Genomic DNA, 27,157 nt, shown 5'->3' with positions numbered 1-27,157 from the left:
GCTCCTATGCGCGTGTAATCCGGAAGGTAAGGGGCAGCGTGGAAGTCACCCCCGGTGTTCAGGGACTCGCGCTCCTATGCGCGTGTAATCAGGTAAAGGACAGCAAGGGTAGGCGTGGTCTGTCTGCATACAGGGCTCCGCACCTGTGCCTGGTGCTTGGGGTCCGTGGGACAGACCGCAGTTCAAGAGCCAAACAACAAGCGCTCACTCGAGGACAAGTACGAGTGTCAGCGTCGGCTCCGGCGAGGAATCCCGGAGGAGGCAAGGCTCAGGCTTACCCGGCAAAGGTCTGTGGTCGTGCGAGGTTCCTCAGGATACACCGGAACCTCACGGGCTTGACTGGACTCGGCGTCTAACGATGTAATCAGGTGACGAGCCCCGTGTTCCGGGAGGGAGGAGGTTACATAGAGAAGATGGTGGAAAGAGAAGTAGGACACCCACTTCAATCATTGGCAGGCATTCTGGGAGTCGTAGTGCAGCATTCACTCCTCCCAAACTTCCATTCTCACCTACGTGCTGTGGCAGAACCCCCTCTTAATGTCCGCCGTCTCGGCGGACCACCCGGCTTTGTGGGAAAACGCCAGTGAAATCGTCTGAGGAGGTGTGGACAATGTAAGTGTGTTACTGGTTCCCAGGACCTTTCTTCTGGCCCATAAACCTTCTAATCAATGAGATATTGCAACCTCCCTCTGACCCTTCTGGAATCTAGGACATCGTGTACTTCATACTCTACATCCCCATCTATTTCTACAGGAGTGGCTTTTACTGGTTGTCTCGTGCCACTGCGATAAGGTCGTAGGAGGGAGACGTGAAAGACTGGATGTATGTGCCACTTAGCTGGGAGTTGTAGTCTCATTGCTACTGGATTGACAAAGACCACTATGTCATAAGGCCCCACAAACTTAGGTTGTAACCTAGTATTTCCCTTGAGACGTAAATGTTTCGTGCTCAGCCATACTTTATCTCCTACTTGATAGGAGGGGGATGGGACTCTCCTTTTATCTGCATTACTTTTGTCTCGAGCTTGAGCTAGTTCTAGGTGCAGTTTGGCTTCGGCTAGTACGAGTTTCAGGTGGGCATGGTGTTCTTGTATGGTAGGAAGTGCGGATGATCCTGGCTGTTCGAAAGGTAACATGTTAGGGTGGAACCCATGTAAGCAGAAGAACGGGGATGTACCTAATGAAGAGTGGTGGGTGTTATTATACGTGAATTCTGCAGTCTATAACAGTGTTCTCCATTCTTCGTGGTATTGCAGGGTGAAACATCTAAGGTACTGTTCAAGGGTTTGATTCAACCTCTCGGTTTTGCCATCTGTTTGGGGATGATAGCTTGTAGATAATTTGGCCTCGATTTTTAGAATGTTACATAAGGCCTTCCAAAATCTAGAGGTGAATTGGGTTCCCCTGTCGGTGATTAGAACTGCCGGAATTCCGTGTAAGCGGACTATGTTCTGCAGAAAGATGGTAGCTAATGCTCCAGCCGTGGGTAGCTTGGTGAGGGCTATAAAGTGCCCCATCTTAGTTAAGTGGTCAATAACCACTAAAATGGTGCTATGGCGAAGACTGGGCGGCATATCAACAATGAAATCCATAGACACCGTATGCCAAGGTGCAGGAGGTATGGGTATGGGTCGTAGCAGCCCTTGGGGTCGTTGATGTACTGCCTTGGCTTGTGTACAAACGGCGCATTCAGCGACGTATTGTTGTGAGTCTGTAGACATCGTTTCCCACCAGAAGTATCTGGACAATTGTTGAATCGTTTTATCTTTGCCTAAGTGTCCTCCTAAGGGGGTGTCATGTATCCACTGTAAGGCCTGAATTTGAAGGGATTTCTCTGGTACGTATAGTCGGTTGTCAACATACAGCAGTTGGTCGATGATAACACGATGCTCGGGGTCTTGGGCAATCCAGGCTTTCGTGTCCACTCTCTCGATTCCGTTACGTACATCGCGTAGAAATGCTACTGTCGAAGAGGTGGCCAAAATTGCTGTCTGAAAGGTGGCCTTATGCAGGATACATGGTGGTTCTTCGAGATGCTGTTTTTCTGTCTCAGAGGATATTCGTGACAATGCATCTGCTTTTCCATTCTGTGGCCCTGGTCGGAACTTGATCACGAAGTCAAAATCGGCAAAGAATAAGGACCAACGGAGTTGGCGCGGGGTCAAGGCTCGAGCACTTTTCAGAAAAAGTAGATTACGATGGTCGGTGTAGATTTCCACCATGTGTCGAGCCCCCATTAAATGGTGTCTCCACTCTTCGCAGGCCCTTTTGATGGCCAATAGCTCCTTGTCCGTTATGCTGTAGTTCACTTCACTGGGTGTCAGTTTCTTCGAATAGAAGGCCACCGGATGAAGTTGTCCAGTTTCGGGATGTCGCTGGGAAAGGATGCCTCCTACTGCGTAATATGATGCGTCTGTTTCAATCACGAATGGTTGACTAACATCTGGATGACGTAAAACAGGGGCTATCGTAAAACATGATTTCAAGGTTTGAAATGCTTGTTCAGCCTCATCAGTCCAACGAAAGACAGCTCCTTTTCGCAACAGGAGAGTTAACGGTTGAATAATCCTGGAGAACTCTCGTATGAACCGCCTATAAAAATTGGCGAAGCCTAGGAAGCTTTGTAGGGATTTAACGCTTGAAGGAGAGGTCCACTGCAAAATATCTTGAATCTTTTTCTGATCCATGCATAACCCCTCAGGACCGATGATATATCCCAAAAATTCGACGGTAGAGGCGTGGAACAAACATTTTTCTAGTTTGGCGTATAACGCATGTCGTTGGAGTCGTTCTAGTACTTCTGCCACATGGGTTTTATGTTCTTCTATAGACTGCGAATACACCAGTATATCGTCTATGTATACTATACAAGACACATCCAGGAGGCCTCTCAATACCTCATCCATGAAGTATTGGAAGGCGGCAGGGGCGTTACAAAGGCCGAAGGGCATCACCATGTATTCGTAGAGCCCGAATTTTGTCCGAAAGGCTGTTTTCCATTCGTCTCCCCGTCTTACACGCGCCAGGTGGTAGGCGCCTCAGAGATCTAACTTGGTGAACACAGTAGCTCCCTTCAATTGGTCCAGTAGTACGGGGATTAATGGCAGAGGGTATTGATTCTTCTTTGTCACTCTGTTCAGCGCCCTGTAATCGATGCATGCCCTCAATCCCCCTTCGCGTTTGGTATAAAAAACAGGGGAGAAGAGGCGGGAGAAGTAGATGGACGTATGAACCCCAGTACTAGCAATTTCTCTAGGTATTGTTGTAGATAGGTAGTTTCGGCCTCTGTAAGTGCATATATGCGGCTGCACGGTATGCTGGCTCCTGGTTCCAAGTCGATGACACAATCATACGCTCTGTGTGGGGGTAGCTTGCTGGCCTCTTTTTCACTGAACACATCTTGGTATCTGTGATAGTCTGCGGGCAGCTCCGGGAGTGGATCCGCTTCCTGCGTGCTACATCCATGCGCCAGTAGTACTGCAGGATTCTCAGGGATGGTAGTCGAATGAACTCGAGTATAGGTGCAATGTTCCGTGCAATAGGAGGAGTTTAGGGTCACCGTTCTGGCAGCCCATCTCACATAGGGATCGTGTAATGTGAGCCATGGCAGACCCAATATCAATTTAAAATGAGGGGCATCTATTAGATCAAATCTTATGACCTCAAAATGTTCGGCTCCAATTTGCATCACTAGTTGTTGCGTATGCAAACTCACCGGACCGGAGGATAGATCAGTTCCATCCACCACTTTCACTGGTTCTGGAATCTCCTTTTTTATGCATGGAACTCCTATATCTTTTGCATATCGTTGGTCTATGAAATTGCCCGTGAATTCGGAATCTACCAAGGCATAACCCATCACAGGGTCCGATCCAGGCCACTGCACCATTACACCGATGAGCAGGTGGGGAGCCATGGGTTGTATCACGTGGCTTTGAGTGGCAAAGACCTCTTCTGCTGCTTGACTCAAACAAGGGGTCTTCAACTTGTTTGAGCATAGTCGTTTCCCAGGGATTCGGACACTCGCTCTACTACAGGCACTTTCTTGACCTCTTTCTGTTCTCTGTTGGTAGTAGAGAGTTTGGTTCTACAGTCTTTAATGAAGTGCCCTGATTTCCCGCAATACATGCAGAGTTTCAGGAGTCGTCTACGGTTTCTCTCTTCAGCGCTCAGGGGTCCTCTTACTCCGTTGATTTGCATAGGTTCTGTTCCATCACTGGGCACCGCAGTTACCTCTGAAGGGGGTTTTAGCAGGATAGGCATATATCTGGCTTCTGGCCGTTGCCGATCAGTCTTCCGTTCTTGTAATCGGTGATCTAGCTGGACTGTAAGGTCAATTAACTCATCACATGTGGCTGGCATATGCACCACTTGGGCCAACACGTCTTTTAATTCTCCTCTCAGCCCTTGATAGTACAAGGAGGAACGTTTTTTAACTGGCCATTTGGTTTCCACTACTAATCTGTTGAAATTAGTGATATATGACAAGAGATCTTGTGACCCCTGTCTCAAGGTGATGAGTTCTCTGTCTAAAGAAAGCTGATGTGCCTTTCTATCAAATAATTTGCGCATTTCTTTGCAAAAAGCCGAAAAGTCCTGTAAGACTGGATCATTCCTCTCTATAAGGGGAAAGGACCAACTAGCCGCGTTCCCACCTAGATACGACATTATGAACGCAGTTTTGGTCTGATCATCTGGAAAGACAGCAGGTTTGCACATAAAGTGTAGCTTACATTGCCCTAAGAATACACTAAACTTTTTTGGGTCCCCAAAAAACCTCTCAGGAGGGGCTAACGGCAAGTGTAAGGGTTGGATAACTTGGATAGTGGATGTTCCTCCACTCCCCCCTTGCTCGGGTGAAGGGGTTGGAGGTAGAGGGAGGCGGTAGAGTCCAATTTCGGATGTATGAAGGCCCTCGAGCGCCTGCGGGGGGTACACGAGACAGGCCCGCCACTTCTCTTCTCATGGTTCCCATCTCATTTCTCAATTCCTGGTTTTCGCCTCTAAAGGCGTCCACTTCCATTCGTAAAGCGGTCAGTGTTTCTAGCACCGATGTAAGCACTGTGGTGGTATCCATCGCTCAGGCTGCAAGTAACCGTGGGCTCGTCACTCTGTCACAGGAGAGAGTAGGAAGTCACCCCCGGTGTTCAGGGACTCGCGCTCCTATGCGCGTGTAATCAGGTAAAGGACAGCAAGGGTAGGCGTGGTCTGTCTGCATACGGGGCTCCGCACCTGTGCCTGGTGCTTGGGGTCCGTGGGACAGACCGCAGTTCAAGAGCCAAACAACAAGCGCTCACTCGAGGACAAGTACGAGTGTCAGCGTCAGCTCCGGCGAGGAATCCGGGAGGAGGCAAGGCTCAGGCTTACCCGGCAAAGGTCTGTGGTCGTGCAAGGTTCCTCAGGATACACCGGAACCTCACGGGCTTGACTGGACTTGGCGTCTAACGATGTAATCAGGTGACGAGCCCCGTGTTCCGGGAGGGAGGAGATTACATAGAGAAGATGGTGGAAAGAGAAGTTGGCAGGCATTCTGGGAGTCGTAGTGCAGCATTCACTCCTCCCAAACTTCCATTCTCACCTACGTGCTGTGACACTATGGTTTTTTCAGTGAATTTCAAAGGTTTTTTAAATGCTAATTTATTTTTTATTTTTATGTGTTTTTCATAGTGCGCGCACGGTGCGTGCACCTCGCGATTTTTTCGAAAAAAAATAAATTAAAAAAATTCACCCTTCGCGGCCCTTTAGGGACCCCCTGACAAAGGCTAGGGGGTCAGAAACGCTGTACCCTGCCCTCTTTTGTCGTTCTTATGTGTGTTTTCTTTTTTTTTACCGTTTTCCAGCGTGCACGCACAGTGCGCGCACTCTGCGATTTTAAAAAAAAAAAAAAAAATAGTTTTTTGGCCCTTCGGGGTCCTACTGTGACCCCCTGACAAAGGCTAGGGGGTCAGGAACTCCCTACCCTGCCCCCTGTTCACGTTCTCCACCTTTCCTTTTCAGTGCGAGAGACAAAATGGCGGCCAACACTTCCTGATTTCGACCGATTCGAATGTTTACTGAGATCTAACAACCAATCAGAATTGCCCTCGCGCACTGCAGGGTGCGCGCACAGTGCGCGCACGGTGCGCACGTATAGATATTTATATGCTTTTAAATGCTATTTTCTCAGAAAAAACTGAACAGATTTACACCAAACCTGCAAAAGGCACTTCCTTGAACTTATGGCTTCCTCTCTGCCAAATTTCACGTAATTCTGTTCAGCCATTCGGGCTGTACCTTCGACTAAAGGTCCTACAGAAAAATGCATGGGGAAAACGCGTTTTGGGACCCCCCTTTTTCTTGGCCCCCGCTTGACGAATCAGCCCGAGACTTTCAGGGTAGGAGCTGAACGGAGCGCCCCATTTGTTTTGTAAATTTCGCGTGGATTCGTCAACCGGCGCCAAAGTTATTCAAAATAGAATTTTCAGATTTCCTATGGAAACACAGTCCCAACTATAACTATCTACTGGCGACCGCCAGTAGATAATATACACATACATATATATACATGTATATATATGCATATATATATGTGCATATGTGTGTGTGTAGCGAGAGGTAGAGAGAGGTAGAGAGGTTGAGGTGTAGAGGTAGAGAGGTAGAGGTAGAGAGGTAGAGGTAGAGAGGTAGAGAGTAGTAGAGAGAGAGGTAGAGAGAGGTAGAGAGGTAGAGAGTAGAGGATGAGTAATAGAGAGTAGAGAGTGAGTAGTAGAGAGTAGTAGAGAGAGTAGCAGAGAGTGAGTAGTAGAGAATAGTAGAGTGAGTAGTAGAGAGGAGTGGTAGAGAGTAGTAGAGAGTGGGTAATAGAGAGTGAGTAGTAGAGAGTAGTAGAGAGTAAGTAGTAGAGTGAGTGATAGAGAGTAGTAGAGAGTGAGTAGTAGAGAGTGAGTAGTAGAGAGTGAGTAGAGAGTGCGTATTAGAGAGTGCGTAGCAGAGAGAGAGTAGTAGAGAGTAGTAGAGAGTGAGTAGTAGAGAGTGAGTACTAGAGAGTGAGTAGTAGAGAGGCAGTAGTAGAGAGAGAGTAGTAGAGAGCAGTAGAGAGTGAGTAGTAGAGTAGTAGAGAGTGAGTGGTAGAGAGTAGTAGAGAGTAGTAGAGTGAATAATAGAGAGTAGTAGAGAGTGAGTAGTAGAGAGTGAGTAGTAGAGAGTAGTAGTAGAGAGTAGTAGAGAGTGAGTAGAAGAGAGTGAGTAGTAGAGAGTAGTAGCGAGTGAGTAGTAGAGACAGTCTTACTTATGACAAAAGTATGGCACACCTGAAGCCATCTTGATTGGAATAAAGTGGTAACAGTTAAAACATTTAATTTGCAAAGGAACAAAATGAGGGGGTTCATTTTGCCATAGAAATTATGATTAGTGCCGCAGAAAGAAAAATTAGGGCACATTTTGACTTCTCAAATCCTCTTCTATTTCATTAAAAAATTCTGACATGCAGACTGAAACATGCACTTTGAATACCAGCAGCAGACTTCCCTGGTGAGCAGCAGCTTTACTACAGTGATTTAATGAGCAACTAGAGTGCTACCATTCAGAATTTATGGCAAATGTGTGACACATCTGAATGCCTTCTTGATGGAAGCAAAGTAAACGAGCACTGAAAATGCATTAGGCCTCGCCCTCGTTAAAGTTAAAGCAATTCTGTTTGTAATTAGGTGGCTTTTTAGCTTTGCTTGTATTAGTGTTTTTCAAACTTTCATGTACATAACATGTATATGTATGCATGTATGTATATGTATGCCTGCATTTATATTTGTATTTATATAGATATGCAGATTATATATATGTTTACATATGTGTGTGTGTATATATATATATATATATATATATACACATACATATATATAAATGCATATGCATATATATGTGCATATGTGTGCGTGTAGAGAGAGGTAGAGGGAGGTAGAGAGGTAGAGGTGTAGAGGTAGAGAGGGAGAGGTAGAGGTAGAGAGGTAGAGGTAGAGAGGTAGAGAGATAGAGAGTAGTAGAGAGAGAGGTAGAGAGGTAGAGAGTAGAGAGTGAGTAGTAGAGAGTAGTGGAGAGTAGTAGAGAGTAATAGAAAGAGTAGCAGAGAGTGAGTAGTAGAGAGTAGTAGAGTGAGTAGTAGAGAGTGAGTAGTAGAGAGTAGTAGAGAATGAGTAGTAGAGAGTGAGTAGCAGAGAGAGTAGTTGAGAGTAGTGAGTGAGTAGTAGAGTGAGTAGTAGAGAGTAGTAGAGAGTGAGTAGTAGAGAGTGAGTAGTAGAGTGAGTTGTAGAGTGAGTAGTAGAGAGTGAGTAGTAGAGAGAGAGTAGTAGAGACTGAGTAGTAGAGAGTAGTAGAGAGTGAATAGTAGAGAGTGAGTAGTAGAGAGAGAGTAGTAGAGAGTGAGTAGTAGAGAGTAGTAGAGAGTGAGTAGTAGAGAGTAGTAGAGAGTGAGTTGTAGAAAGCGAGTAGTAGAGAGTAGTAGAGTAGTAGAGAGTGAGTAGTAGAGAGTAGTAGAGAGTGAGTACTAGATAGTGAGTAGTAGAGAGAGAGTAGTAGAGAGTGAGTAGTAGAGAGTAGTAGAGAGTGAGTAGTAGAGAGTAGTAGAGAGTGAGTTGAAGAGAGTGAGTAGTAGAGAGAGTAGTAGAGAGTAGTAGAGTAGTAGAGAGTGAGTAGTAGAGAGTGAGTAGTAGAGAGTAGTGGAGTAGTAGAGAGTGAGTAGTAGAGAGTAGTAGAGACTGAGTAGTAGAGTGAGTAGTAGAGGGTAATAGAGAGTGAGTAGTAGAGTGAGTAGTAGAGAGCGAATAGCAGAGAGCAAGTTGTAGAGAGTGTGTAGTAGAGAGTAAATAGTAGAGAGTAGTAGAGAGTGAGTAGTAGAGAGTGAGTAGTAGAGAGCAGTAGAGTAGTAGAGAGTGAGTATTAGAGAGTAGTAGAGAGTGAGTAGTAGAGAGTGAGTAGTAGAGAGAGAGTAGTAGAGAGTGAGTAGTAGAGTAGTAGAGAGTAGTCAATCAGTGTCAGTCAATGTCAGTCAGTGTCAGTCAGTCAGTGTCAGTCAGTCAGTGCCAGTGTCAGTGTCAGTCAGTCAGTCAGTGTCAGTCAATCAGTGTCAGTCAGTGTCAGGCAGTCAGTGTCAGTCAATCAGTGTCAATCAGTGTCAGTCAGTGTCAGTCAGCGTCAGTCAGTGTCAGTTAATCAGTGTCAGTCATTGTCAGTCAGTCAGTGTCAGTCAATCAGTGTCAGTAAGTGTCAGTGTCAGTCAGTGTAAGTGTCAGTCAATCAGTGTCAGTCAGTGTCAATTAGTCAGTGTCAGTCAGTCAGTGTCAGTCAGTCAATGTCAGCTTGAGCAGCTCTGCTGACCTGATTCTCTGGCTCTTAAGCAGCTCTGCTGACCTGGTTCTCTCCCTCTAAAGCAGCTCTGCTGACCTGGTTTCTCTGGCTCTATAGCAGGTCTGCTGACCTGGTTCTCTGGCTCTAGAGCAGCTCTGCTGACCTAGGGGCATAGTAACAAGGAACAGGGAAAATTAACGCTAAGGGCGCTTAGCGTTAATTTTTTTAACGCCCACTATCGCTGGATAATATCGCCTGGTTATCGCGTTATTAACAACGCTAACCGCCTAGGCGATAAAAAATCCATTTTGGGAGGTTATCGCTGGTAATGCAGCGATAAAACTACAAGGATAGGGATATCCTTGTTAATAGCCCATGGTGGATTTAGCCATGTAATCCACCTCTCATTGGATTACATGGCTAAGTCTGAAAATTAGCAGACGTAAAAAAGCAGCATTAACCGTGGTTAGCAGTGCTTTTTTTTGTCTCTAACAGGGTTAGCGTGAAGCTTGATAATAGGAGAAATGTCGCTTAGCGACATTTCTCCTATTATTTTGCTCTGGAACGCCCACTTTGCATCTCATTAGAGCTTCAAAGGGAAGCATAGTGAAAAAGGGTGCTTGCGATTTTGCATGTTAGCACCTTGTTGTTGATAGGGCAATATTTTTATTTCCGCTTCTTTGGCTTTTAAAGCCAAAAAAGTGGAGATAAAGCTCTTGTTAATATGCCCCCTGGTTCTTAGGCTACAGAGCAGCTCTGCTGATCTGGTTCTCTGGCTCTACAATAGCTCTGCTGACCTGGTTCTCTGGCATTAAAGCAGCTCTGCTGACATGGTTCTCTGGCTCTAGAGCAGCTCTGCTGACCAGGTTCTCTCCCTCTAAAGCAGCTCTACTGACCTGGTTTCTCTGGCTCTACAGCAGCTCTGCTGACCTGGTTCTCTGGCTCTAGAGCAGCTCTGCTGACCTGGTTCTTAGGCTCTAGAGCAGCTCTGCTGACCTGGTTCTCTGGCTCTAAAACAGCTCTGCTGACCTGGTTCAATGGCTTTAAAGCAGCTCTGCTGACATGGTTCTCTGGCTCTAGAGCAGCTCTGCTGACCAGGTTCTCTCCCTCTAAAGCAGCTCTACTGACCTGGTTTCTCTGGCTCTACAGCAGCTCTCCTGGCCTGGTTCTCTGGCTCTAGAGCAGCTCTGCTGACCTGTTTCTTAGGCTCTAGAGCAGCTCTGCTGACCTGGTTCTCTGGCTCTAAAACAGCTCTGCTGACCTGGTTCAATGGCTCTAAAGCAGCTCTGCTGACCTGGTTCTCTGGCTCTAAAGCAGCTCTGCTGGCCTGGTTCCCTGGCTCTAAAGCAGCTCTGCTGACCTGGTTCTCTCCCTCTAAAGCAGCGCTGCTGACCTGGTTTCTCTGCCTTTAGAGCATTTCTGCTGACCTGGTTCTATGGCTCTAAAGCAGCTCTGCTGACCTGGTTCTCTGGCTCTAGAGCAGCTCTGCTGACCTGGTCCCCTGGCTCTAAAGCAGCTCTGCTGACCTGGTTCTCTCCCTCTAAAGCAGATCTGCTGACCTGGTTCTCTCGCTCTACAGCAGCTCTGCTGACCTGGTTCTCTGGCTCGAGAGCAGCTCTGCTGACCTGGTTCTTAGGCTCTAGAGCAGCTCTGCTGACCTGTTTCTCTGCCTCTAAAGCAGCTCTGCTGACCTGGTTCTCTCCCTCTAAAGCAGCTCTGCTGACCTGGTTTCTCTGGCTTTAGAGCAGCTCTGCTGACCTGGTTCTCTGGCTCTAAAGCAGCTCTGCTGACCTGGTTCTCTTCCTCTAAAGCAGCTCTGCTGACCTGGTTCTCTGCCTCTAGAGCAGCTCTGCTGACCTGGTTCTCTGGCTCTAAAGCAGCTCTGTTGACCTGGTTCTATGGCTCTAAAGCAGCTCTGCTGACCGGGTTCTCTGGCTCTAAAGCAGCTCTGCTGACCTGGTTCTCTCCCTCTAAAGAGCTCTGCTGACCTGGTTCTCTGGCTCTAAAGCAGTTCTGCTGACCTGGTTCTCGGCCTCTAGAGCAGCTCTGCTGACCTGGTTCTATGGCTCTAAAGCAGATCTGCTGACCTGGTTCTCTGGCTCTAGATCAGCTCGGCTGACCTGGTTCTCTGGCTCTACAGCAGCTCTGCTGACCTGGTTCTCTGCACTCACGATGCATGCACCCGACATCGCAATAATATATTTAAAAATAATAGTTAAAGTTATATATGAATATATTCGATAGTCTCTTGCCCTAATATGTATATTAAAGACACATACACATCAAGTGATGTCACTGATCATGTCATGAATGATGTAATATGTGACGTCATCAGCAGTGAATTGCGGGTGCGCGAGTTATAGTTGGCTGAACTAACTATAACAGGGGAATTCCTATGGTTTTGTACGAGTGAAATGTCCAACCAACTATAACAAGTCTGAAACCTATGGTTTTTTCAGTGAATTTCTAAGGTTTTTTAAATGCTAATTTCTAACTATAACGTGTCTGAAACCTATGGTTTTTTCAGTGAATTTCTAAGGTTTTGTAAATGCTAATTTATAACTATAACGTGTCTGAAACCTATGGTTTTTTCAGTGAATTTCAAAGTTTTTTTAAATGCCGTGACCTGCCACACATGCAGAGACTCATGGAGAACATGCTCTGGATGGAGGCGTAAAGGATGGCACCCACCGCTGAAAATGCAATGTAGATGGGATCTACCATGCCCTTCAGATCCTCATCATGGCATTTCTGCCACAAGGCAAGGGTGCAGATGAATGCTGCTGCCCCCACACCCTTCACATCTCTGTACCCCGGTGTGTTAGTGCCTCACAGTGCGGCAGGCGTATCCACTGCACCCCCTGACGTGTCAGTGGCACACAGTGCGAGAGACAGTCCTTCACTGTCCACTGATGTGTCAGTGGCAGACAGTGTGGAAAGCAATCCACCTTTGTCCACTCATGTGTCAGTGGCACACAGTCCCGCAGCTGGTACAGAAAAACACACAAGTGGGGCAGTGCACACATACGAGTATGAGGACGTGGATGGGTTTGAGATCAGAAGAAGGCACTACCATTCATTTCTGCCACCTGGCCTGTTTATCCTTGGTGCCACACATGGCCCCACGGTCTTCCATTGTCCCACATTACACTCTGATGCACTCACCTTGGTCCACGACATGGCCATATCCTCTTCAATGACCAATGACACAGCGACCTCAATGGGGACTGTACCCTTCCAGTTCCTCAGTACCTGTCATCCCCAGATGGACTCTGGTTCTCCCTCCACGAGCCCATTTTGTGAAGTGTGATTGTCCTGTCCCTCTACTGATCCAGCTGCTAAAGTCCACTAGATGTGCAATAACCATCCAGTGATGCACTGCTGTGTTATATCTTACCTAATTTATGTATGAATATGTGGAAGAATGTAGAGACAGTGATTCACCTTACGTCAATGATGCTCATCTAATGGGATGCCAGTCACAGTATGCTACATAGCCTATTGTGTTTCTGGTGCCGTAAACACTACAATGGGGACACATACATTAGTCACTTCCTTGTCCGGACATGTACTGAACCACGCCCAGAGCCCCAGAGTCATTGTGGCTATCCGTGCCCTGTTCCGTTGTACGCCATGCCACGCCACTCTGATTACGTTCCGACGTTGGCCCCACATAGTTACCTGTCACAGGCCTACTCGCTGTTGGTGTGCAGGTCAGTGGTCTAGTTGTCAACATGTCACAGACACTCCCTGATGGTAGATTTGCACACACACCACACCCATCCAGCACATGTGTCACAGGCCATGTGACCACGCAAATATAATGGATCGACAACGTCACTTCCTTTATTGCCGGTGGTGACTGGATGGCGGACGCTCCACGGGTCTGAATCATAAAGAGTCCATGAAAAGTTGTGCAGAGGGTTAGTCGCACCCTGAGCTGTATGGCCATCACGGGCCTGCCACCACGTGGCACGGACTTAAGTTGCACAGGGTTAGTGCCACCTGAAAATGATGTGGCCATCAGGGGCCTACTACCACGTGGTGCGGACTTGAGTTGCACAGGGTTAGTGCCACCCGAAGCTGATATGGCTGACAGGGGCCCACCACTACGTGGCGTGGACTTGAATCGCACAAGGTTAGTTGCACCCTAAGTTGCATGGCCGTCAGTGGCCTACCACCATGTTGCGCTGACTTGCGTTGCACAGGGTTAGTGGCACCAGAAGCTGATGTGGACTCTGCCATTGATGACTCAGGACTCAGCGACATGTGTGGGATCTGCTGGGCCGCAGAGCGGGTCCACATAATGTGTACCAAGCCATGGTGGCGGTACCGGGCCCTGTAGCTTTCACGAGCACTTGGAGTGCCCACTGGTAAACACTCCGGTGGCAGCAGGTAATTTTTTGGTCATGGATGCGCAGGGGCGGTGGTGTCTCTCTCTCCCTCTCTCACTTCCCTCTCTTCACTCTCTCTCTCTCAATCTCTTCCTTCCATTCCTTCTATCTTTCTCACTCTCTCTCCCTTCTCCTTTTCTCACTCCATTCCTTTCCTTCCCTCTCTTTTGCTCTCCCGCTTTTTTTTCATTCTCTCTTTGTCTGTATCTCACTCATTTGATATGCGCATTACACACGTCCTTATTTTGTGCTTTATTTTCCAGACTGTGTTGTCGACATTGATGGACCTGACAGGAGTCTTCTGCCTTGTTGTTTTGTGTTGAGTTTGTTAAATTACAATAAAGTTTTTGGTTGCTATTTAAGTGCCTTGTGACTCTTTTTCGTTCTTATTACTGTTATTTTGTGGTGTCCACCATGGTGTTACATTTTGGGGCAGTTATCGCGGGAATACTGGTGATGTCTGCAGTTTGCACCAGCTTCTGAATAGTGTGTTAGATTTATCTCAACTTTAGTTGCATTAAAATACTGATAATGAGATGCAGAGTAGGCGTTCCCGTGCAAAAACACACAAGGTGCACCTTTGCGATTTATTCTAAATACTAAAATCCTGTATTGAATTGCACTGTGGTAGTGGGTGCATTTACAGTGTACACACAAAATCAATGAAGAAATGTCATTGTATTTATATCGATTGGGAATAGTGGGTCCGCTGCTGAATCTAGACGGGATACACTGCCCAATTAATTTATTTTTCTGTACACGAAAAAACCACATCACAACTTTCACAACGAAAGGCAAAAACTGCAATGCGAAACAAATTCCGGTGATAAGCCATGTTAGCACCAGGGATTTTACACCTGCTTTCTTCTGGTGTTAAGCAGTATGACTACCTGCAGCATGAAAGGGAACACAGCCAAGAGCCACACCGGAGCACCCCCAGGTGCCATAGAGTCAATGAGCATAATACACGGATACCCATGAGGGCCACAACACTCATCGCAACAACCCCAGGACCGCCAACGCCCCCCGAACCCGCACCTGAGCAAGTGTGTCCGTGTGGTAATTGTGTTAGCATGATGGGCACGGGCCCTGCAACATCATAGTGTGCTATCTTCAGCGGGCGTTACCCTGTCACCTCAGCGTTGGCAGTGAGCCTGGACATGTAGATACGCACGCATCCTCCTCCATGCACAAGCGGTGTGTGCTGGTGTAGAGTACACAGGTCAGCGCAGGGGTGCCTATCTGGCAAGGGGAATGGGGTGTCTCAGATATGTCTGTGTACAGGAAGTGCAGTAAGTGTATCTCTGTGTTCTGGTGGGGCCGCCACAAGGGCCGCAGCAGTCGATGTTGTAAAGTGGCATGCACCACCTCCAAAGGGCAGTGTCACGGTGTGGTTGGAATGCCGCAGGACATGCGTGAATAGGCATTACAATGGTGTGCTGTAGGAGTGCACGAGATACAACAGCACAGCGCACAAAAGTGTGGGGGCTCGTGGGAGGGAGGAGCAGCTGTTTGGCAACATAACACACAGTGAACCCGCCCATGTGCCACGTGCTGGGCATATCATCCATGATGACCAGGATCGCAGACATCCCACAACACCCACGACCGGCCTCTGTACACATCCTGTCTGAATGCAGCTGGAGGAGTTACTGTAGGGATGAAAGGTTCTTTGGCTGAGCTATCTTGCGCTAGCACATCTGCTGCTCCGAGAAGGAACTTCCAAGTGACCAGCCCCCCCTGACAGATACCATAATACTTGCATCCATCTCCCACACTACGCACTGCCCGATTTGAGAACAACAACTACACATCCCACACTCAAAAGTCCTTTGTCGTAGTTAGCGTGCGTGAAATGGCCTTCACACATACTCCCACCACACCCCTGCCCTGCACCCATTGCACACAGACCCAGCTCATTGCACCAAGCTGTGCCATTTCATCCACAAGAATGGCAAAAGGCAAGCCAGTGCAGCTACAAGCAGAGCCACTGACGCAATGACAGGGCATCCGTAACACATGGCCGACTCCATTCACGTCCACCTATACCTTGCACGTCTGCTGCATGTCCTGGGTGCACTGCCTTTGGCAGTGCTGCAGATCACTTACTGGCTGAGCTTCCGCATTGCGGACGTCACCTGCATTCAACATGTGTTGCAATGTCGCATGTGCCTATCCGAGTGGTGAATGGATGTGTGCCTCTCCAACGTGTGGGTAGCTGACATGGATTATGACAGGTATGTGCGCCCCCTGTTGGCCCATGACCAGGAGTGTCATGGTGATGCCTATTTTTGGCATGCATGGATGTTTGGCATGCATGTTGGGAACTGGGCCTGGGAGATTGCACGTGTCGTAGTATGCAGTAAGCAAATTGACCCACTCCCCGATTCTGCTTTGGTGCACATTGGGTACAGTGGTTGGAGTCAGCACATCTGTCCCGGTCAGCTGATGGATTATGTCGACGTCATGTCAAATATTGTGGCCAGCCATCACTCATTAGAGATAGTGGCTTACGCAGCTGCACTCACGTTCATGGACGAGTGACAAGGTACTTGCAAGCATGACTCGATGTGCCACATTACACGTGTCTGGCCGCATCATTGTACGTTGTGCATCTGGTCACATGTGTCAAGACGACAGTGGATATGGCTGCATTAGCGTCGACTTATGTCCAAGGCGCGGACAACAAACGCTGTTTGACACTGACGTGTGTTGGTGATGGACTACCCCGAGGTTTACATAAACATTTTCCAACGTTTCTTATTCAGGCATGCTGCTGCATTTGTCTGCATATCGTGGCACTACTCTTGGCTGTACTGACACACACTTTTTTTATAAAGTTTCCACATTTTCACTTGTCTCCAAATGTGTTGTGTCTTCATTTGTATGCCAATGTGTGTGTCACGGACTCTCTGTCTGCCTGCCATACGTGAATTGCTACCCCATCCGGACTGTGGGTTTGTACTTATGTGTTCTCATGTGCCTGCTTCGTACTGACGCTTTTGGACGTTTATCCGCCACAGGCAAGTGCACTTGTGTCCTTTGTTCGTTTGTGCGAATGCTTGTTTTTGGACAACATTGTGTTGGATGTTGGTGTGCTCTGCTTCTTAAGTGTGTGTGCTGCATTGTGTGTGAGATGTCCCTTCATGTGTGGTTTTGTTCACCCTTCTCCGTTTCAGGCAGTGCGGTTTTCACTTCTGTGCTTGTTCAGTGGTGTGATGTTGGCAGGTTGTGTGACTTGTGCTCCTTGTTGGTGTGTTTCATTTTGGCCATGGTTTGTCTGTAGTTGTGCTGTACTTAATTGTGCATGTGTGCCATTGTGCCCATCTCCCCCGTCCCCCCACTCCCTACTTGTTCCTCTTCCTGGTGCTGTTGTGTCTGTAATTTTGTTGCTCCACACATAAATAGATGTAAAGAACAAATTAGAATAGTTCCTTGATTCTTTTAGATTGCAAAAGCTCTCTCTATCGGTTATTTTTGAATTTTCTATATAAACAGTTTTTTTAATATTGAAGGACACATAGAAGTCAGAAGTGCAACGTATTCTATCAACACACTTTCTAGAACATTCTACAACATGTGCAGGTTAAAAGTTCAGCAATTTTTTTTAAACCTAACGATATTTTTTTGCAACATTTTCTCGTACATTTAACTGCACGTGCAGGTTAAAATTTCACAATTGTTTTAAGTTCGAACAGTGCCTTCCAAATGCAAGTAGCAGGTGTGGTTGAGTTTAGCAAATTTTATCCTATGATATGTACTCCACGTTTAAATTGCTTTTTCTCAACCAATCACAAAGATGTTTTTCCACAAAATGAATGTGCACCCTACTTTTAAAAAAGAATGCTTTTCATCTCCCAATCATTTATCGTTTTGTATGGGGAAAAAAAAGTAGCTCCCCATCTTCAAACATATCTCTTATTCTACGAACGGACTGCATGAGCTACAGACATCTATCCATACCTCCCAGCCATACCTTCAAAATGCTAGTGTGGATCATAGGACATAGCTATGTTTTCTGGTGCAAGAGGTATGCAGAACAGAAACGTATTGACTTAGACCAAGGTTTACAAAATGTGGACATTAAATGGTTTGCACAGAGAGGATTGAAGTGTAAAAAGTCAAAAAAGATTTATAGTTTTGCTAGGTTTCCTTAGGTGCCGGGAGAGTTAGTGTTCAAAATCTATAGCTAGGAACTTTGCAAAAAAAAGGGTCAGTTTTCACTGTAAAAATGTGGTGTGTCCAAGTTGTGTTTTGCACCATTTCCTGTTGCGGGCACTAGGTCTACCCCCACAAGAGAGGTACCTTTTCTCTCGGAAGACATTGGGGAATGCAGCGTGGGAGGAATTTTGTGGATCCATGCAGATTCCAGAACTTTCCAACACAGAAATATGAGGATTTTTTTTTTTACAAAGTTTGAGGTTTGCAAGAGATTATGGGTAAGAGAACCTGGTGAGAGCTGGACAAGTCAGCCCATCCTGGATTCCCCTGGGAATCTAGTTTCCAACAATGTATAGGTTTCTAGGTCCCCCTAGGTACCAGCAGAGCTAGGGTTCAAAATCTACAGCTACGCACTTTGCCAAGAAAGGGTTAGTTTTCAATGTAAAAATGTGGTGTGTCCACATTGCGTTTTGGGCCGTTTCCTGTTGCGAGCACTAGGCTTACCCACTCAATTGAGGTATCATTTTTATTGAAAGACTTTGGGGAATGCGGTGTGGGTGGATTTTTGTGGATCTGTGCAGATTCCAGAACTTTTCATCACAGAAATGTGAGGAAACTGTGGTTGAGGTTTGCAAGGGATTCTGGGTAACAGAACCAAGTGAGAGCCACACAAGTCACCACATCCTGGATTCCCGTGGATGTCTAATTTTCAAACTGTATAGGTTTTCTAGGTTTCCTTGGGTGCCATCTGCGCTAGGACCCAAAATCCACAGGTAGGCACATTCCCCAAAAAGTCTGTGCCTAGTGGACTTTCTGCCACCCTGGGGAGGGGGGAAATCAGGGGCTAGTGCACCGATATGCCCCCAAGGGGGGCAGAAAACTTTGGCTATTTTTTTGGGTGGGTGGGGACATTGTGATTCCCATTCTGGGCAGCTCCCATACCTATGTATATAAGCCCACATAATCGCTGGTGCTTAGTGGACTCTCTGCCCCCCTGGGGGCAGATTCGAGGCTACTGCCACCATCTGCCTCCTGGGGGGAGAAACACTGTGGCATCTATTTTTTGGGGTGGGGCATTGGCATACCCATTCTTGGCAGCCGCCTAGCCTGAATTTTGAAAAACATTGTTCCCATGGTGCCGATTGGCCTTTTACCCCCCAAGGGGACAGATAAGGGGCTATTGCCCCATCTGCCTCCCTGGGGGGGCAGAAAGACTGTGGTAATTGTTTGGGTGTGAGGGCATTGGCATGCCCATTCTAGGCAAGCCCCCACCCCTACGCATACAAAACAAACAATTCCATGGTGCCTAGTGAGCTTTCTCTCCCCGAGGAGGCAGATAAGGGGCTATTGCCCAAATATGCCTCTGGGGGGGACAGAAAGAGTATGGATTCTTTTTGGGGGAAAAAAATCCCTGGTGCCTAGGGGGCTTTCAGCCGCCCCAGGGGGGCATATAAAGGGCTATTGCCCAATCTGTTTTCCAGGGGGGCAGAAATACTGTTGCATTTTTTGGTGGAGGGGGTGGGGGCATTGGCATGCCAATTCTGTGCAGCCCCCACCCCTAACCATATAAAAAAATCCCTGGTGCTTTGTGGGCTTTCTGCCCCCTGCCAGGGGAATATCAGGGGCTACTGCCCCCATCTACCTCCTGGCGGGGCAGAAAGGCTGTGGCCTTTTTTGGGGGGTGGGGGCATTTGCATGCCCACTCTGGGCACCCCCCACCTCGAACTTTGAAAAAAAAAATCCCTGGAGCATAGTGGGCTTGCTGCCCCCCCGGGGGGGGCAGATAGGGGGCTATTGCTCCATCTGCCTCCCAGGGATGGGAGAAAGACTGTAGCATTTTATTTATATATAAAACTAAAATCCCCGGGGCCTAATGGGCTTTCTGCCCCCAACGGGGGGCAGATCTGGGGCAACAGCCCCCATCTGCCTCCTGGTGGGGGCAGAAAGTCTTATGCCTTCTTTGGGGGTAGGGTGGGGGCATTGGCATGCCCATTCTGAGCAGTACCCACCCCTGGCCAATAAAACAAAATCCCTGGTATCTAGGGTGCTTTCTGCCCCCGAGGAGGCAGATGGGGTCTACCACCCCATCTGCCCCCCAGGGGGGCAGAAAGGCTGTCTTGCATAATTTAATGGGGGAGCAAAGGCCCTTGCCCAAGGGGCCACTGCTCCCTCCCTGGTGGCTTGTGGGTGGATTCCTGCTTGGGGATCACCCTGGGGTGATCCCAAAGCAGGGGTCCATTAGGGAAGGGTACCATTGGAAATGCGAGATTCTCCCTTTTCCAACGATACCCCTCCCAAGTGTTTAGGTGCTCAGGGGCTGAGATAACCCCACGAGCACAGAAACATTGAAACTGAAACTAAATTTTCAATGTAATGATGACAGCGTGCCATGCGTGCGATTGTCATTACATTGAAAATTACCAAAGAGCATCAGGAGTTTGGGGAAGCTCTTCCCCACCTACTGAGGCCTCAAAGAAGAAAAGGAAATCCATCTGCTGTTTGCAGCAGAGGGATTTAGTGCCCCTGTCCTCATGACAGAATGGTTCCGTCAAGAGCACAGGAGCACCGGTGCTCATGACGGAACCATTCCGTCATGAGCACCGAAGGGGTTAATGAATTCTATTTTAATACGTAAAGCTCCTTCTATGAATATGGCTAGACTTCCCTTTGGGTGACCTGCTTTATTTGTTTTTATTGCTGGAGAATAAAAACCTACATAGCCATTTATCGAAAATGGCTGTAATGCCCTAGTCTCATGTAAGCATATTATGTGATTATTTTCATATATTTGCATGAGATTCTTTCCTTGGCTTTTGGGTAGAGCACCATTAATATTCCAACAGCAAAATATTAGGGCATCTTTTCATTAGGAATTTTAGATCCCTCTCCTTTGACAGCCTTCCGATATCATGAGCCACTCATCCCATGCAGAGCCTTGGTTAACCAACCTATATTTAATTTTATCTTTCTGATTCACCAAATGTTGTCTTAAGTTTTTTGAAGTGAGGACAAATTTGTTGAGGTACTTCCTACTGGATGGTCAATATTGAATATTGGTGACTATATTTCTCGAAGTTATCCATCCTTCGATCGTTGTTTAATGAGACAAATGTGGCTGGATAAACAGGAGGAGTGACCGTTTCGATTTGGATGACCCCGGACTGTAGGCAATCTTTTGCCTAGATTGCTCTGTTTGGACATGCTCAAGTAACTAGGGTTGATTCTGGAGAGATCCTGTCTGGTGCTTCTATAAATTCAATTAACCCCTTCGATGCGTGTGTCGGCCAACGGCCGTCGCGAGCACTACCTCCGTAGTGCTGCGCACTTCCGTTGGCCGGCGCGGCCCTGCCCACATCCAAAACGCCCGCACCGTGGCGGATTTTATGCCGCGGTAAACAGGTTAAATCTATATTCGCTGAAGTAATTCTCATTAGTTGGGGGATAGCCTGCAGAAGTTTAATATTACCTCTGTTTAGGATATCATGTCTAACTCTCGACTGATATTTCGGAGTGAAAATTAATTTTGATGTAGATGTGACCTCACAAAGTGAAATAATTTTATCTTGATTGTTTGTCTCTTCTCTTTTTGAGCACTGTGGTAAACATTTGGATGTTGTATCTAGTTTTACTTCAATTTCAGCCCGGTTGTAGGACATAATTCCCCATTTTCAATATGCTTTGAATTATCTGTCACTCCCACCACACCATCCGTCTCCATTAATTTTGCCTGAAGCTCTAAACCTTTTATTCCTTTTCTTTATATAATGATTGAGCTATATTTGTAAAGGAGACATATATTGAACATTTTCACTATCTAGGATTTTATTTAATTCCTTCTCTTTTTGGTACTCTTTTGTTTTCTCAAATATTAGGAATGACTTGATAACCTTTACCGCCATTTTTTCTCTGTTGTCCAGCTTTACATCATTTTGGGTTGATAAGCTTGCATCACCTACCTGGGTTGTTGCAATGAAGCTAACTGTGTTTACGCTGGTTGCTCTTTGTTTATTTTGGGCCTTACACATTGTTTTCTGTTGTTTCTTAGTTGTTTTAGATTCAAATTGTAATAGGTTACACATTTGAAATTCATTTATTTCCAGATCTAATTGTGCGGTTAGGGAAGCCACAGTATTCGAGTTCAATTTGGCGACAGGGATTTCTGTATTCTGTGGGGGAGATGTATCCATTGTAGCGGCTCTTTTAAGTGATTTGCTGCTTTGTATGGGAATTTCATTTTTATCCTCTTTTTTCTTTTCTTTAATTTCCTTAACATATGCAGGGTTTGCCATAGGATGATTTTTTTGCCTGCTCTGGCACTGCACTTTTTTATTCCATGAGGAATTTGAGTTTGTTGCTAAATTTATTTTTAGGTCTTCTATTAATGCAGTCATTGCTTCCAGTAATGTAGCCAGTTTGTTTACCACTGGAGCGTATGTGCACTTTATAGTGGCTGGAGCCACTTATTTTTGGGCATTATTTATCAGATTATTTAATTCCGCAATTTTCTGGTCAATTCCGGATACTTCAGTTGCCATTAAATTTAGTAAATCAATTTGAAAATCCATTTTCTCAGATTGGTAAGCAAGTGCATCCAATGTTAGCAGTTTGTTGCAAAGAGGAGCCAAGTTTGTTTTCTTTCAAATCCTCTTAGTTTTTTTCCATATACGGAAGAGCATCTCCTACAGCTTTAGAATTCACAACAGGGAGTAATACTTGCTCAGATCTTTCAGACAGTGGTAATTCTGACACTGTTCGAGTTATTCCTTTGTTCACTTTGACTTTAGTTTCTTTTGGTAGTGGATTTCCATTTGTTAGAAGGCGTGTCATCAGATCCACATATGTTTGATTTTGTTCTTGGTTATATTGATTAGATGATTTAGGAATTATTGACAAGAGTACCAGATCACTAACTGAGCCCCAGATCACTAACTGAGCCCTTTATGGACTCCTTATTTTCTTCCAATTTCTGTTTCGACGTTTGATCCATTATATCCTCCAAAGTGTAGATTTGAATTTGGCAGTTTGAGGAAAGTCATTTAATGCTTGTATTGGTATTATAGGATCTTGTAAAATATTTGAATTGCTAGGCGAAGAACACAAAATGCTACTCGGATCTTTTAAAAAAGTGAATCATTGTGGGATTTTTTAGATCTTTCAAACATACGGGCAAACAGTGAGATTACCGAGTGATTGTCTCCTATTGATTTTACTTTTGTAGCAGATTGTGATATTTGAAGCTTTTCCTTGTTTTTTGATACATTATGTGGGATACTTTCTCTTCCCAACCACATGGCTTAGTTTAGTAAAGACAAGAATAGTCAAGTTTACAGTATATCTAGCCTGCTGTCTGTCTGACTCCAGACAGAATCTACAATAAACAGACAGGGTATTGGTTACTGCCCGTTGGTAAATATCTGGTGTATTTCAAATACTTCCCTTATCGAATTTCAGAAAGGACTATTTTGGTGGCATGTTTTCCTGAGGGAGTTTAGAAGGACACAAGCAAACCTACAGCTTTTTCAAAGTTCACAAACCGCAGCTGGATAGTTGAGTACTTTGATACTGTAGTAGTTGCTAGCTAGGCTATACAATTTACAAACCGCTTGGAGAAATTGACGAGGACCTTGATCAAAAGCGCCTACCTGGCAGGAAGAATATTCTGTGCGCCCCCACATTATAGGGGGCTATGGTACCCAGCGTTTATTATATATTGTAGTGGAGCTGTGCCTGTATTGTAACTGCTAATTGTATTGTTTAATTATGCTCCTCCATAGCATAATGTAGAAGTTTCCCGTACTAGATTACAGAGCTCAAGCCCCAGGCCCGGTCCCAGCTTCCGAACCCTAGCCAGGCTGGGGAGAGCCTATCCAGGCCCTGGTGGACCCCTGTCCCCAGTGCCCAGACTCTCTGCTGGCTTGCAGGACGGGGGCTCCTGCATCCCAGGGCCCGCCGGATGGAGCTCAAGCCCCGGGCCTGGTCACTGCTCCTGAGAACTAGCCAGGCTTGGGACAGACTGCCCCATCTGGGTCCCAGGGAAGCCCGAGGCGATCGGCCATCGAGCGACCCTCAGACAGGCATAGCCCCGGGAACAACCAGGCGTGGCAAGGTGCATTAGAAGTGTTGATGATCAATGTGTCCTGCAATTCACATTAGTTCTTGCAGCTAGCTGTGATCCACCACCAAGAGTCACAGGCAACTTTGTGAAAACGTTCACACACCTGCGGGAGCAGGAGAGGCGGGAGGAAGGCGACGCTGTCCATCCACTGCCCGTGCCGCGAGATGGCCCGGGCGCCCCATTCAAGGCTCGCCCCTGGTAAAAAAAACATTACCAGGTGCTTGGCCCAGGAGTCCCCACAACCCACCCGCAGGTGAGGAAGTGGGCACCCGGAGCAACGGGAGCAGGCAGCAGCCCCACCACCACCAGTCCCTCCCAGGGTAACCGGGAGGGACCTTGTGAGTATTCGAACCCCTAGGCCCGGCCGCACGGGCCTGGATCAAACCGGCTACCTGCACGTCAACCATCTGTCGTCAGGCAGCCCTGAACAGTTCCACCCTTGCCTGGGTTGGAGGCGCTGAAAGGGGTGAGCCAGGTGGCTCCCCATCCCACACACCTCCCACCGAGTGCAGCCATGGGTCCCCTCGCAGGCCCTCGGCTCCTCTTTACAGGCCGCCCTGCCATGCGAGAATGGCCACTAATCATTTGGCCGAAGCCTGGACAGGCCAGGACTTGGGCATGGGAGGGCCCAGGGCAGCAGGGATTTTCTGGGGTGGGGGTGATCCCAGCCCAGGGAGGCACTGCCATTCGGTTCCCCCCACTGCTGGGGTCATGCAGGGTGACCATGGATTCTGTCCCAGAGAAAGGCACAGGGGCCTGTCCCTCAGTTGGTCGGGTCCTTCCACGGCAGAGAAAGACCTGTCGAGGCCCGGTCCTCACCCAAGCGCCCCATGCGGCCACGGACCGATCCACCGGCCGAGGCACGCCAGGGCTGGGCTGGGCCCTGTGCCTATGGTGTGCTTGCAGGAGGCAGCTGAGGGCTTCGGGCTGGCACCGTCGGTCGCTCGGGTTGCTCTTCCACAAATGATCCTTCCACAGGTTCATCTATAGAAACCTGGTTACGACTTTTATTTCCTCTGGATAGTCAAGTTTGATTGTCTTCTAGGCGCTCAGCTAGGGCTGTTGCCAACCCCTGTGGGGCCGATCCAAGGACCTCACTAAACCATCCAATCGGTAGTAGCAACGGGCCGTGTGTACAAAGGGCAGGGACTTAATCAACGCAAGCTTATGGCCCGCACTTACTGGGAATTCCTCGTTCATCGTTCATCGTCTTGCACTGGTCCAAGAATTTTACCTCTAGAGGCACAATACGAATGCCCCCGGCCATCCCTCTTAATCATGGCTCCAGTTGCGAAAACCAACAACATAGAACCAGATTCCTATTTCATTATTCCTATCTGAAATATTCAGGTGACTGTCCTGCTTTGAACACTCCAATTTAAATGTAAACTCTTAGGACCCCAAGGACACTCAGTCAAGAGCATCAAGGGGGCACCGAGAGGCAGGGGCTGGGACAGACGGTAGCTTGCCTCGCGGCTGACCGCCAGCTAGATCCCAAGAACCAACTACAAGCTTTTTAATTACAGCAACTTTAATATATGATATTGAAGCTGGAATTACCGCAGCTGCTGGCACCAGACTTTCCCTTCAATGGATCCTTGTTAAAGGATTTAAAGTGTACTCATTCCAATTACAGGGCCTCAAAAGAGTCCTGTATTGTTATTTTTCGTCACTACCTCCCCGAGTCGGGAGTGGGTAATTTGCGCACCTGCTGCCTTCCTTGCATGTGGTAGCCGTTTCTCAGGCTCCTTCTCCGGAATCAAATCATGATTCCCTGTTACCCATGGTCCCCATGGTAGGCACAGAAAGTACCATTGAAAGTTGATAGGGCAGACATCCGAATGTATCGTCACCGTCACGGGGACGTGCAATCGGCTCGAGGTTATCTAGAATCACCAAAGTGACCAGGCAAGCTTGGTTTGGTCTGGTCTGATAAATGCACGCATCCTGGGAGGTCAGCATGTATTAGCTCTAGAATTACCACAGTTATCCAAGTAACAGATGGAGCGATCAAAGGAACCATAACTGATTAATGAGCCATTCGCAGTTTCACTGTACTGGCTGTGTGTACTTGCACGGCTTAATCTTTGAGACAAGCATATGCTACTGGCAGGATCGACCAGGTAGCTGCACCTGCTGACAGAGTGGGTTTGGGAGCCGCGTGCCCATCTCCCGACCGGAAACCATTGCACACCCCTCCCTCTTGTGAGTCTGCTAGGGGAAGAAGCCCACACGCCGGGGTCGAAGGGCTCACTGGAGGGGTGAAGAGGTGCGTTGCATGGGCACCAGCAGGCCCAGCCGTCTCTCATGGAAGGGAGAGGCAGGCCAAAGCGCAGCCTGAGCGAGACGCAGGAGTGCCGGAGCCTGGCCGTGGCGGCACCCCTCGGAAAGGTCGTTCCGAGCTGCTGTGGAAATGTGTTGGTCATAGAGGGGTAACGGTGTGGTGCACAGGGCCTACGGACCTGCCAGGCGGCAGCATCTGAGGGCCTGGTGCTACCCGACCCCTTCCGCTGGGATCAGACCACTGGGGGCATGAGCTCCTGGGGCTGCTCGGCCTTTGCTCTGCTGGGTAGGGTGAAGGGCCTCCCGCCAGGAAGCAGGCCCTCGAGTCGGACGGTCCATGTGGGGTGGAAGCTCTTTTCTTGAAACAACTGCTGAGGCTGGCCAAGCAGTCAATCTGTAAACAGACCAAGAGTGCCCAATCAATCAGAGTATGACCAGGGTCTCCCCTGGCAGGTTGCCCTGTGCAGGCGATGCCTGCTTCATGTCCCTGCTTGTTCCCAGGGTGAGCAGGCTCAGGGGAAAGGCCCATCAGGAAGGGGCTGAGAGGCAGGCGTGGACACGGTCCCCTGGGGGCCCAGAGGGCAGGCCCGGGTTCTGCCTTCCCCTGTCTCGGAATCGCCAGACCTCATGGAGGTCTGACTGACCCTTTCCCTAGTAATCCAGAGGAAAATTACCTCCGTTTCTTGTAATCCTTGCACACAAGATGACAGAGGGGACCCAAGGCGCAAATGTGCCCGACCTCCCGGAGGCCTCGCTGGGATCGGGGAAACAAATGAGCCATCATCGGGTCTACCAGGGAAGCCCAGCCATCTGGTCGCCCCATTGGAAAGTATTACGCATGACCAGATGGCCTTGGGGATTGGTGCAACCAGATGGCCGAAAGGCGT

General features: G+C 47.8%; 1 protein-coding gene and 1 pseudogene across 1 annotated transcript in view; both read right to left on the bottom strand.

Moving 5' to 3' along the window:
• LOC146822234 (porwaprin-c-like) overlaps positions 1–27,157 on the bottom strand; it is a 153,682-nt gene that overhangs the window by 58,329 nt on the left and 68,196 nt on the right. The window lies entirely within an intron of this gene.
• On the bottom strand, positions 24,949–26,113 carry LOC146822235 (18S ribosomal RNA; annotated as a pseudogene).

Source organism: Triturus cristatus, chromosome 6 (assembly GCF_964204655.1).
Source record: "Triturus cristatus chromosome 6, aTriCri1.1, whole genome shotgun sequence".
NCBI classification, from domain to species: Eukaryota; Metazoa; Chordata; class Amphibia; order Caudata; family Salamandridae; genus Triturus; species Triturus cristatus.
Note: the sequence above shows the minus strand (reverse complement) of the source record. Positions and strands in the feature narration are given on the sequence as shown.